At 48.2% G+C, this 12,479-nt stretch overlaps 1 long non-coding RNA gene across 1 annotated transcript; it reads right to left on the bottom strand.

Moving 5' to 3' along the window:
* Positions 1-3,987: 3,987 nt before the first annotated feature.
* LOC123372229 lies at positions 3,988-8,964 on the bottom strand. Its single transcript, XR_006580178.1, has 4 exons — positions 8,523-8,964; positions 7,188-7,298; positions 5,832-5,912; positions 3,988-4,322 (listed from the first exon to the last, which is right to left on the bottom strand). It is a non-coding gene; the product is annotated as an uncharacterized LOC123372229 (long non-coding RNA).
* Between the last annotated feature and the right edge of the window lie 3,515 nt (positions 8,965-12,479).

Below are 12,479 nucleotides of genomic sequence, written 5' to 3'. Positions count from 1 at the left end.
GTTTAGGACGGAGGTCCTGAGGCTGCAGTGATGGGGCCATTCATTATTTCATAATGCCTCCCTGGGGATGTTATAGACCCCATAAAGGGAGGTCCATGCCCTGCACATGTGACAATCTAAGGCATATGGCCTTTGTACTGCAGCGTTGGGAGACCTAAGGACAGAGTGCTTAGACAGGGAGGGGCACAGAGAGCTCTCTGCATGCATACACACGAACAATCACACCTGCATACCCATACTGCTCTAAATGCAACAGATGGTGCTATGGGGGACACTTTTGGAAGGAGGGGGATTGAGCTTCTCCATGGAACCAGCTCCTCATCCTCCCCAGCTTTCAGTTAAAAAAATTACTCCCTTGGTCCCCTGCCACTTTTTTTCATGTTTGTACCTGTGGTGGTGTTTCTGTTCTCTGACTGGATGGCTTATGGCACAGAACTAACCAACACAGTACAAACTGTCATTATTACAGCTGAACAGACCATCTCAAATTCAAAGGCTACTGCCCAGGGTGCAAGTTCACAGAGTTAATTCCCTACATTACAGTATGAATTGTGAGAAGTGTTTGCTGAAATGATTTGCAAAAAAATCTTCATAGAGAATGAATGCCTTCCAGGATTTTGCAATCTGTTCACGGGCAATTTGCAAAGAGAAAAATAGGTGAAAATCCTTCAGCAGCTGTATTATTCATTGGGAATCATTTGTGTTGCTGCACTCTGCAGGAAAATACCACTTTCATATATTGATAAGAGAGCATTCCAAAAGGCTCTCTCACAAGCACAGTGCTTGCAGTGAGACGTGTGTTACTTGAACTGTCTCCTCTCAGATGGCGGCCAGGTTCGCCAAACCTGGCAAGCAGGTGGAGGAATGTGCAACACCCTTCTCATTCCAAAGCCTAGGCTAGACAGATGGACAGCCTGTAATCTGTCATGTCCTTGGAATAGCCACAGGAGATGCTGTCTGAGAGGCACCTGAAGTCAGTGGCTCTCAACCAGGGGTCTGGGGCCCCCTGGGGGGCTGTGAGTGGGTTTCAGGGGGTGCTCCAAGCATGGCCAGCATTAGACTCACTGAGGCCCAGGGCAGAAAGCCGAAGCCGAAGCCCCACTGCATGGGGTTGAAGCCCGGGGCCCTGAGCCCTGCCACCTGGGGCTGAAGCCAAAGCCAGAGCAACTTAGCTTTGCGGGGGCCCCTGTGGCATGAGGCCCCAGGCAGCCGCCCTGATTGCTACGCCCTAACGCCTGCCCTGGCATTTATATGCAGAAAACCAGTTGCTGTAGCACAGGTGGGGCGTGGAGTTTTTATAGCATGTTGGGGGGCCTCAGAAAGAAAAAGGTGGAGAGCCCCTTGTAGCAAAGTGAAGACTCAGCAGCACGGGGCCTCCAGCTGGTCGTCTGGGAATTAGCTCTTTGCCAGCGTTTGGAGCGCCCTCTGCAGGTCGGTGTCTCACCTGCCGCTGGCCCCGTGTGCCTCCCAGACCCTGGTACCTTGGGGTTCTGCCCCAGCAGTACCCCATGCTCTTGGTCTCCCCTCCCAGGGGAACCCCAAACCCTCTAAGCCCACCTTGCCTCAGTGGCTACTGCCATTCGTCATCTAGCGCCCGCTCACTGGGGCAGAGTGCAGTCTGTAATGGCCACTCATCATTGGCAAGACCTGCTGCCTTTGCCTATTCCTAGGCTGTATCTCTGCAGCCCCAGTATCTCCGTAGGCCTTCACCAAGGGGGGTTTACCAGGCTGGAACTCCCTTGCCCTATTCCCCAGCACTGCTCCACCTCAGGTACCTTGTTCCCAGGCAGGCAGCCCTCCCCACTCCAGGACTAGGGTGAGACTCCTCCAGCTTCTGGCCCCCAGCCCTCTTCTCAGGGCCAGCTGGGCCCTGACTGGCTTGGCCACCGCGGTGGCTGCTTCCCCAATCAGCCTGGCTTGTCTGCTTTTAACCCCTGTTCTCCAGGCGTGAGGCAGCTGCCCCACTATACCCCTGCTCTAAGTCACAGTTCCTCCCGTTTCCTCTGTGCTTCCAGGGCTGGGGATAGTGATTGACTGCCGTCCTACCATAGCAACAGGCCCATCCCACAATGGCTCAGCTCCTCTGGCCAGGGACAAAGTGACAGGGAAGCTGTATGGAGCCAAGGCTCCAGCCATTCCCTGCCCACTTGCTCCAAGGAAGTAGGGCCTAGATCCTCAAAAGTATTTAGGTGCTTAAGTCCCATCAAAATCAAAGGGATTTGAGGATTTGGGACTAGGTATCCCACTTACTTCTCTCGGCTTGGACCCCAGGGTCTGAGGAGCCCGCACCCTGGTGCGCAGACAAAGTGAGAGTCACAATCTAGCTCGCAGCGAGTGCGAAAGAGAAGTTTGAAAAGATCTGATCACTTTGACTGATCGATCCTGCAGCCCTCATATAGATTGCGCTGACCACATCATGTCTTCCATTCTTCTCTTATCCTGGCCTTCCTTCTCCATTGTGAAAAGCCCTGGCTGTATATGGAGAAGGAATGAAAAGATCTTATAAATATATTAAAAGCAAAATTTCCTCCAGAGCAGAGCAGATAATTCTCAAAGACTAATGTGAGCAGAGGGTCACATCGTTTGACCTTGAGGTTTCTTCCTGCACCACATCCAGAATTCTAAAGGGAGGGCCAGTATTCCATGTACAAGTTAGAGGTACATGGAGGAGAGAAGATAGAACAATCTTAAAATGCAACCTTATGCCCTAATTTCACTTACAAATCTGACTACTCCTCTCTCTCCCGTGAATGCACATGAAATAGATGGTCTGGCTTTAAGCAAAGCTGGGGTGGAAGCAAACCCCAGATAAGTTTGGGGAAAAAACAATGCAAATGGTACATGGCAGAGCTAGTGCCAGATCCACTGCTGGTGTCAATGAGCATCATCCCATTGCAGTCAAAGGAGCTGGACCCGTTTTCTCCAGCTGAGAATCTACAGTAAATTTTTCAAAATCGCTTTGAAGTGTAAATCCCATTTTCAAAAGGGACACATGCGTAGATTTCAATGGGAGTAAGGCACCTAAATACCTTTGAGATCTGGGCCTTAGAAAATTAGGAGCCCAAGGCTCATTGAAGGTCAAGGCAAGACTTCTGTAATCCACCTCTGTGAGAGACGCAGCACTTAATTCGATTTTCATGGGTTGACTGCAAGGTAATGCAGACGCAGCGTTGTGTAATTGGACTTAATTGGCCTCCAGGTGGTGTCCCACAATGCTCATATGTGACCACTCTGGAGCTCATTCTCAGCTCTGCTGCACTGCAGCCAGGTACACAGGAAACAGCCCCTCCCCTGTTAAAGCCCTGGGAATTTTTGATTTCCCATTTCTTGTTTGATCAGCATTGGGAGCGTGCCAGCTTGAGCACAGCTGATCATGGAGACTACATGCCCCAAACATGCTCCAGCCTGGTCTGCACAGGAGGTGGTGGATCTCATCGCTGTGTGGGGAGAAGAATCTGTGCAGGCAGAACTCTGACCCAGCAGAAGAAACACTGACACCTATGCAAACGATCGCTCGTGGAATTGGGGAGAAGGGCTACACGAGGGACACACAGCAGTGCCATGTGAAAATAAAATAACTTTGCCAAGTAAGGCAAGGGAGGCGAACAGTCATTCTGGTGCTGAACCCCACACGTGCTGGTTCTACAATGAGCTGCATGTGATTCTTGGGGGTGACCCTACCAGCACCCCCACAAGCAACGTGGACACCTCACAGGTGTGTGAGTCTAGGGACAACAGGGAGGACGATATGGTGGATGAGGAGGAGGAGAATGGGAGGCAGGCGAGCAGTGGATCCATTCTCCCCAAGAGCCAGAAAAGATGTTTAACCCTGAAACCTTGTGGGTCACAGGACATCCCAGTGGCCAACCATGATGCTGGGGAAGGCACCTCTGGTGAGTATACAGTGACAATCAAAGTCCAGTTAAACTTTAGCGGGCACACACATTGCATCTTTACTGTGAAGAAAAAGTGAGGTGCTGTGGTTCTCTACTTACAAGAAGCCGCCCCAGCTACGTAGAGGATGGCTCCCGGAAAAGACTGTTTATGTTGACTGGGACAGTCCAGGATTCCTCCATGGAGATCTCTAGGAAACTTTCATGGAGGTACTCTGCAATCCTTTGCAGAAGGTTCCTGGGCAGGGAAGTCATACTTCTTCCACCATGGTAGGACACTTTCCCATGCAACTCCTGAATTAATTCTGCTGGCATCATTGCAATACACAGCATAGCAGCATAAGGACTGGGTCTATACACAGACACTTGCAGCATCTCCTTCCTTTCCGCCTCTGTTACCCTCAGGAGACTGATATCACATAGGGTTGCCTAGGGGAAACGGGGGAAGTTCTCATTAAAAGTGTTCTTACATGAAAAAAAGGGCATGCAGACCCACCCTAACCCCTCACATTCTGGATCACCAAGCCACGCGGTCACTAATGTGTCTTTACTGTGCTCGGCATGGGTCGGCAAGTAATTTAAAGTGGCTGTTAGGGGATTGGGGCCCCACACGAGAGATTCTGCAATTTGGGAGTGAAAATGTCCCCTCCCCCCATTCGTAAACAGCTTCCCGTGGTACTACAGGGAAGGCCCATTGTTCAACTAGCTACCTCTGCTCCTGACATGAGCCTGCCATAAACTTCATTAAAAGTTCAGTCACCCATGACCCGGGAGGAGGGGTCAGTCAAAAGGTTATTGTAGGAAGGTTGGCTGCTGGCTGGGCACCCAGTTCCGAAGGCAGCTCTGCCGCCAGCAGCCATGCAGCAGTAAGGATGGTGTGGTATGGTATTGCCACCCCTACTTCTGCGCTGCTGCCTGCAGAGCTGGGCAGCCGGAGAGTGGTGGTTGCTGGCCAGGGCCTGGCTCTGCAGGCAGCAGCGCAGAAGTAAAGGTGGCAATACCAGACCACGCCATCCTTACTGCTGCATGGATGCTGGTGGCGGCTCTGCCTTCAGAGCTGGGTGCCCGGCCAGCAGCCACCACTCTCTGGCCACCCAGCTCTGAAGGCAGCGCAGAAGTAAGGGTGGCCATACTGTGACCCCCCTACAGTAACCTTGTGACTCCCCCGCCTCCTCTTTTTGGGTTAGGACCCGCAGTTTGGAAAATGCTGGTCTCCCTCATGAAATCTGCATAGTATAGGGTAAAAGTACACAAAAGACCAGATTTCACAGTCCGTGACATGTTTTTCACAGCTGTGAATTTGGTAGGGCCCTAATTATATTGTACCTAATGGCTAAAGCATGGGCTGGGACTCAGGATCCCTGAGTGCTATTCCTGCCTCTGACACTGGCCTGCTGGGTGACAGTGAGAAAATCATTTCAACCACTCCATGCCTCAGTTTCCCCATCTGTAAAATAGGGATAATTCCCCATTTAATAACACTGACCTCTTCTGTAAAGTACTTTGAGATCTATGGATGAAAAGCACTTTAGTGTATAAGAGCTAGATATTATTATTGTTACATTGTATTCAACTTTTTTGCTGTCCTGTCACATGGCCTGCATTGTGCAGGAGGTCAGACTAGATGATCATAGTGGTCCCTTCTGATCTTAAAGTCTATGATTCTATGGCAAACTCTTGTCTAATTTGCTGTCCACTCACACTCCTAAGTTTCTTGATGCTTTACTTTAACCAAGTTTCTCACCCCATTAAATGTATTAGACTGCATTTCTCTACTCCAAGACTCGTCTGTTTTAATTCTAATCTCATGAAGTCCCTTACTTTTTACATCTTTTGCATGAACGAGTCAAGTTTTCCAGTGAAAGACTTAAGAAGCTCAATCTCTTTGGTTTATACACGAGAAAGTGAAAAGGTGACTTGATTACAGTCTACACATACCTACATGGGGAGAAGATTTCTGATGGTAGACAGTTTATTAATCTAGCAAAGACTGCAAGATCAAGTGACTGGAAGCTGAACCTAGATAAAGTCAAGTTAGAAATAAAGTGCAAATTTGTAACAGTGATGTAATTAACCATTGGAACAATTATCCAAGGATGTGGTAGATTCTTCCATCAGTTGAAGTCTTATAATCAAGAATCAACCAGAAGTTATGGTCTTAATGTAAGAATTACTTGGTGAAATTCTATGGCCTGTGTTATACATTAGGTTGGATGAGTGGCCCCTTATCTGTGATTCTATATCCACTGCATTCATCCATTTAGACACTCATTTCTCATTCATACCTTTCCATACATTAGAATGGACAGGGCCTGATTCTCATCCTACTAAGGCCCCTTTCCACCATGCCAGCCACAGCCACTTTAAGGCCTATTTACATTGCCAGCATGATGATTGTAAAGGGACCTTCAAATAAACGAGAATCAGCACAACAATATCCAAATATAAATTCATCAATACAACCAAAACAACTTCCCATCCCTCAAATAATTACCTACCCACAATCATAATGAGGAATTGGAAGTGAGATGTGCTTTACTGCAGCTTTTTCGTTCAGCGTTTGCAATGTCAAATCTAAGTTAGAAATGACAGCACTGTGTGATTGAATGGAACAAAGGTACAATTGGATAGGAGATGAGAATTGGTTTTGGTATAAAGGGATACCTCGGCTGTGTGCCCTCATATATTTGCCCAGCTCTCACCCTTTCCCCAGCTCTGTTTATCAAAACCCTTTCTGAAAGAATATAATCAGAGCTACATCTCCTTTATTGGGGCTGCGGTGCTGATTGCTTTGATCACTGTGAAGCGTGGCATCGTGCTAATGATCACTAAACCCCACCTTTGAAGTCGGCGGTGAACGTGCTGCTTTGCTGGGAGAGTAACAGAGAGAACTTAAATGCTTTTGTTTTCTTTCCGATTGTTGTCTGTCATGCGCAGAACAACAAGTGCAAGCCAGGGAAAGGAAGAATGGGCTCCCAGTGTCAGCTGTCAGAGAGTGAATCCTGGCACACAGCCTTGCGAGGAGGGCAGGGTAATGAATCTTGGCATTGATGCTATGCTTATCCCCCCTTCTATCTGAATACTGGGCAAGTCCACACTGGCATAACTGGGAGCAGTAGTTACTAGCATGTTCCATGTCACGAAATGGCTTGTTCACAGAGCCGGTGCTCGCAGATGGCACTCAAGCCCCCAAAGCGGCATCCTGGGGTTTCACACAATCGCTAAAACTCACACCCTGAGAATGGCTTCCTCTGTGCAGCTTTTCCTAGTGGCCCCTTTGAAATTACCATTTACCTCAGCGGCAGGCCCAGCCCAGCATCTCCATGGATCATATTTGGTTTCTTGTGTTGTGAAAAGGATGCTGATCAAAGGTTCTGATGGATGTGGGATTCAGAGGGCAGTTACCTTATAAAAACCAAACACAGCCCTCTCATATGACAATAAAGAGAATGATGTTATCAGCTTCTTACATGGGACTATCAATCCTTTAAATAATTGTAATTTGCAGCGTCTCACTGTATAACATTATGTGCAGTAGTCCTGGCATGGCAGCCATGCCTTTCTTTTTAAAAATCAGTTGTTACATATGTCATCACTAATTACGCTTGTACAAAACCATCCGGATGCAGGGCAACAGTATAGCTCCCCCCAGGTCTGTATGAATTTTCCCTGCATTAAGTATTTAACTTTTTGCTATGCTATTTTTAGACAGACACACTGGAAACCACAGGCATCTTAATCTATTTTAAGGACAGTAGGAGTCTTTTTTTTCCTGCAAAAGTCTAATTATGGCATAAAGTAACAGCAGTAACTTCAAGAAGGCGGCAGCACGGAAGATAGCATGTAGATATACACACAATGTGTGAGAGCATGTGTAAATTAACATGTAGACATACATATTACACGTGTGAGCATATGTATACATATATGTGTATATTAGAGCTGGTTGAAGTTTTTCAATTGAAATATTTGCCCGAAGAAATACCAGGTTTGTCAAAAATAAAAATTTTCAGAGGAAAATGTTGATGCCCATGACACAGAAGGCAGTATTTCCTAGTGGATAAAGCACTAGACTAGGTCTCAGAAGACCTGGGATCTAGTCCCAGCTCGGTTACTGGCCTGCTGGGTGACCGTGGCAAGTTGCTGCACCTCTTTGTGCCTCAGTTTCCCCATCTCTAAAAATAAAATACTCCCTTGGAGCTGTGCATGGAAAACCCTACATCAAAGCCAGCTATTACAATAAACTACGTTTTTCAAAAGGAAAATTCTAAACAAAGATTTTTGTTCAGACATTTTGAAAGATTGAGTTTAGAATCAACATTAGGACCTTTGAAAGATAAAAAGAAACATTTTGTGTCAGCTGAAAAAGTCAAAATTATTCATTTAGCCATTGCAGAAGCAAAACTGTTCTGATCTCTTTGCTGCAAACGTTGGCGATTTTGACTTTTTGTCTGGTTTGGGATGAAGACAAATGCCGAAATATCACAATTTCTCACAGGGCAGAAACTCTGTTTTCTGAAAAGCTTTGTACTGAAATACCATCAACAATGAAAAATATCCTTCTCAGTAGAAAACCAGGGCAATTTAAAAATAGTAATTCTTTTCCAGTTTGTCTTGGAAAATACTTACTGTTATCCAGCCAACCCCAGTCCTGATGAACTGGCTTGACCTGTGGTGCTGCCGGCCGGCTCTGACGCCTCCCACCGCGGGTGGCCAGGTAACTCTGGTGGCTCCGTGCCCTGGATGGGTGGAGGGCTGTAGTTGGGGTGCTGGTAGCCGTGGGCTGGAGGAGGGATCTGGCAGGAAGCAGCCAGCCTAGCTAGGTGCCTTGCTCGGGCTGCTCTGCTCCCTGGCTGGGAGAGCGCTAGTCCCAGGACTCTGGCTATGGGGATTCGGGCTGCTGCGCCTTATCTGGGAGAAGGCAGGAGGGGCTCTGGCTACTCATCCCTGCCTTGGGAGGAAGGGGGGATGGGAGGGTTCTCTGTCTATTTTTCCAAGTCTGTGGCCATGGGCAGGCCCTAGGCTACGTCCCTGTGGTGGGGCCCTCCCCGGAGCCAGGCCAGGTGTGCAGAAGGCAGAGGCCAGCAGCAGCCTGGGCAAGGGTTCTCCACGTGGGAATTGACCTGCACCACTCAGCGCAGGCCAGGCGCCAGCCTGGGGGTACTGCCCCCCAGCGCTCTCAGTGCAGCCCGGCCAGCCCCCCTCTCAGGCAGGGCATGGGGCAGGCTGGGCACTCAGCTATGATTGAGACCACTCTCAGCCAATCAGATTGCAAGGTGGGACACTGTGCTCAGGAGATGAGGCCTCACTGTGGCTGCCAACCTCAGCCAACCAGCATTGTGATTTAGGTGAATTCTGATTGGGCGAGGAAACTGCCACTCAAAGGAAACCTGGTCACCAGCTAACTCCTGAGCACAGGCTGTCTCCCTTGCTGTCTGATTGGCTGAGAGCTCTGCCAGTCACATTCCAAGCAGGAATGCTGGGTTAGCAAGTCTGTATAAAAGCACCAGTCTCCCACTGCAGCAGGGGAGATTGTGGTTCCAGGGCTCTGGCTCAGGGAACTGTTTTTCAGGTAAATAACTGATTACAAAGCATGTCTTATTTTTGTGCCTGGTTGCTTGTTTGGGAGTCAGGTAGTAACCTCTTTACTTGCCCTGCATTTCTCCCTTGATTAATTAAGGGATATTTTTCACAAGTGGGGTTTTGTCATCTTCTTATGGCACAAAAGTGAAATAAAGCCTCTGTAAAACGAGCGGTAAGTTGTCCTAAATGGCAACCACCTTTTTGGGAGGAGCTGCTGAAATGGAGATGGGGCTGTGATCCATTGTAGCAGCTGTCACCCCCTCCTCCCTTTACCACCCAGCTGGCTGCGGTCAGAGGTCTGTCGAGTCTTCCTTCGGGCACGGAAGTGCCGTGGCCTCTCTGCAACGTCTGCAGCGCTCTAGTCCAGCAGGGCGGCTGAGCTGATGTAACATGATTCAGTGGGAGACGGATAGGGAGGAAAATGCAGGAGACAGGCAATTGGGTGTGGGGAGAATGGGAGCGGGACAACCACCTCTCCACCCTAGGCAGGAAGGAGAATAGAATGGTTTGCTCTCCAGCCCTAGAGGAGAGGGTGAGGGCATCTTCTGGGGTTACTGTCAGCTCTTACAAGAGAGGAGCCAAACAGGCATGTTTCCGTCCATCAGCCCAGGCGGATGGTCAGACCCCACCCACAGGATTCACTTTCCTGATTTGTACAGTTCCTTTCTGAAATACGCTATGAATTGCTCTCTGAGGCCATGATGGGCTAAGCCGCTAGACCAGGGGTCGGCAGCCTTTCAGAAGTGCTGTGCTGAGTCTTCATTTATTCACTCTAATTTAAGGGTTCGTGTGCCAGTCATACATTTTAACGTTGTTAGAAGGTCTCTTTCTATAAGTCTATAATATATAACTAAACTATTGTTGTATGCAAAGTAAATAAGGTTTTTAAAATGTTTAAGAAGCTTCATTTAAAATTAAATTAAAATGCAGAGCCCCTGGACTGGTGGCCAGGACCTGGGCAGTGAGAGTGTCACTGAAAATCAGCTTGTGCGCTGCCTTTGGCACGTGTGCCGTAGGTTTCCTACGCCTGCACTAGATGATGCTTTTGCAGACAATATAAAAGCCCAGTAATGGAACAATGAACTTCCTCCTGTGCTAATGAGGTGTGAGAACCTGCAGCTTCCGGTGACCTCAGCAGGAGAGTCAGACCCTTTAGTTTAAGTGAAGCCCTCTCCTGCTCGCAGGGGATGCTCTGGAACGCTCTTGCACCTGGCCGAGGATTCAGCCACGCACCAGGGAGCCTTGCCTTGCTCTGACAGCAGCTCGCCCTTCCAGGCTCCCGGCAGAGTGAGTGGCTTGTGAATGACAAGCCACCATGTATCATGTCTCTGTCATGTTTGTTGTGCAGGCTGCTTTTCTCTCCGTTCCTAATAAATCTTGTTGGCTGCCATGGGGCTGGCTTCAGATGCTCTTTGGGAACGTGCTGAGGATGAGTCAGAGGTGAAACTATCAGCTCAGAGTGGTGCTTTACAGCAGGCCTCCTGTGTGCAGATCTAGCCTCTAGGGCAGATGTGTGCAAGCAGAGGAAGCATACTGGTCCAACCTCTGCCTGCTCTGGGCAGAAATCTGGGCTCTTGCCTAGTATGTGAATGAGTGACAAGCCATTAGTGCTGGCAACGTGAGAGATTAGAAAAGAACAGTTACCAAGTCAACTGTGTAAAAGATGCCCCCACAATGTGCTAACTTACTCCATCTATTATGGAGGTGGTTAGACTGGATGATCAGAGAAGTTCCCTCCTGGGCTGACAATGGGAGTCTCCATGTACTTCAAAGCAGGGCTGGCTCCAGGCACCAGCAAAGGAAGCAGGTGCTTGGGGCGGCCAATACAGAGGGGAGGCGGCTGCGGGTCCCTCAGTCTCTCTCTTCCTCTTTGAGCTGCTGTCAAAGTGCCACCGAAGAGGAAGAGAGGGATTGAAGGAACCGCCACTGAATTGCCGCCGAAGAATGAAGTGGCACGATTATTGAGCTGCCGCCGATTGGCTTTTTTTTTTTTTTTTTTGGCCGCTTGGGGCGGCAGAAAAGATGAAGCTGACCCTGCTTCAAAGAGTTTCATCAATAGCTTCCTCTTTCAGGAAGTATCATATTAAAAATACACCATAAAAACACAGTAGCATTTCAGAGACTATACACACTCTTAGGCCATGTCTACACTAGGAGCCCTTTCCAGCATAGCTGTACCGCCACAAATACAGTGTTGTCACTAACAATAGCTGCAGCTGAAGCTTTCACCAGCACAGCTATGTCGGTCAGGGAGTGCACCTAGTCCCACCCCCGACTCACGTAACTATGCTGGCAGATGTTTGTAGCGTAGACATGGCCTCAGTAAAATAATCCTTTGCCTTCCTTACAAGGTGTGAAAGTGCATTACAGATATTTGTGAATCATGACACAGCCCACCAGTGAGAGGTGCTCTTATTCCCATTGGACGAAGGGAACTGACACACAGAGAAACTAAGTGACTCGCAAAAGGTCACTAAGCAAATTCTGGGGAGAGCTGAGACAAAGAGTTCAGTCTCTTGCCTTCCATCCATAAGGCCATGCTTCCCCTACAAAATACAGGAAGCGCCACTAAATCTGTGCAATAAGATGCTGTATGGTCAATAAACAAGTAGCGCAAAATAAAGCAAATTGGAACAGCGAACTCTTCTGTAACAAAATATATTCGCAATTGCCCCTTCTGGTGCTGTGCAGTGTTAGGACCCTACTGTAAAACTAGAGCAGATCTACATTTTTCAACTGAAATTTTCCTGACAAAATAGAGGGTTTAATCACAGTCTAAACTTCCTCAGGAAAATGCAAAACACTTTGTTTCTAATCAACACTTCGGGATTTTGAAATGTCAACATTTCTAAGCTGAACATTTTGATTCCAATTGACATTTTCTTTTAGACATTTCCAAAGTGAAAATCTTCTGGAACTTACTGATGTGCAAAAAGTTGATATTTTCACTTTTCATCCTGTTGCAGGATGAAGACAAAAGGTTGTAAAACTGGAATTTCCCAA

This window comes from Mauremys mutica, chromosome 6 (assembly GCF_020497125.1).
Source record: "Mauremys mutica isolate MM-2020 ecotype Southern chromosome 6, ASM2049712v1, whole genome shotgun sequence".
NCBI lineage: Eukaryota > Metazoa > Chordata > Testudines > Geoemydidae > Mauremys > Mauremys mutica.
This window is presented reverse-complemented; position numbering and strand designations above follow the sequence as displayed.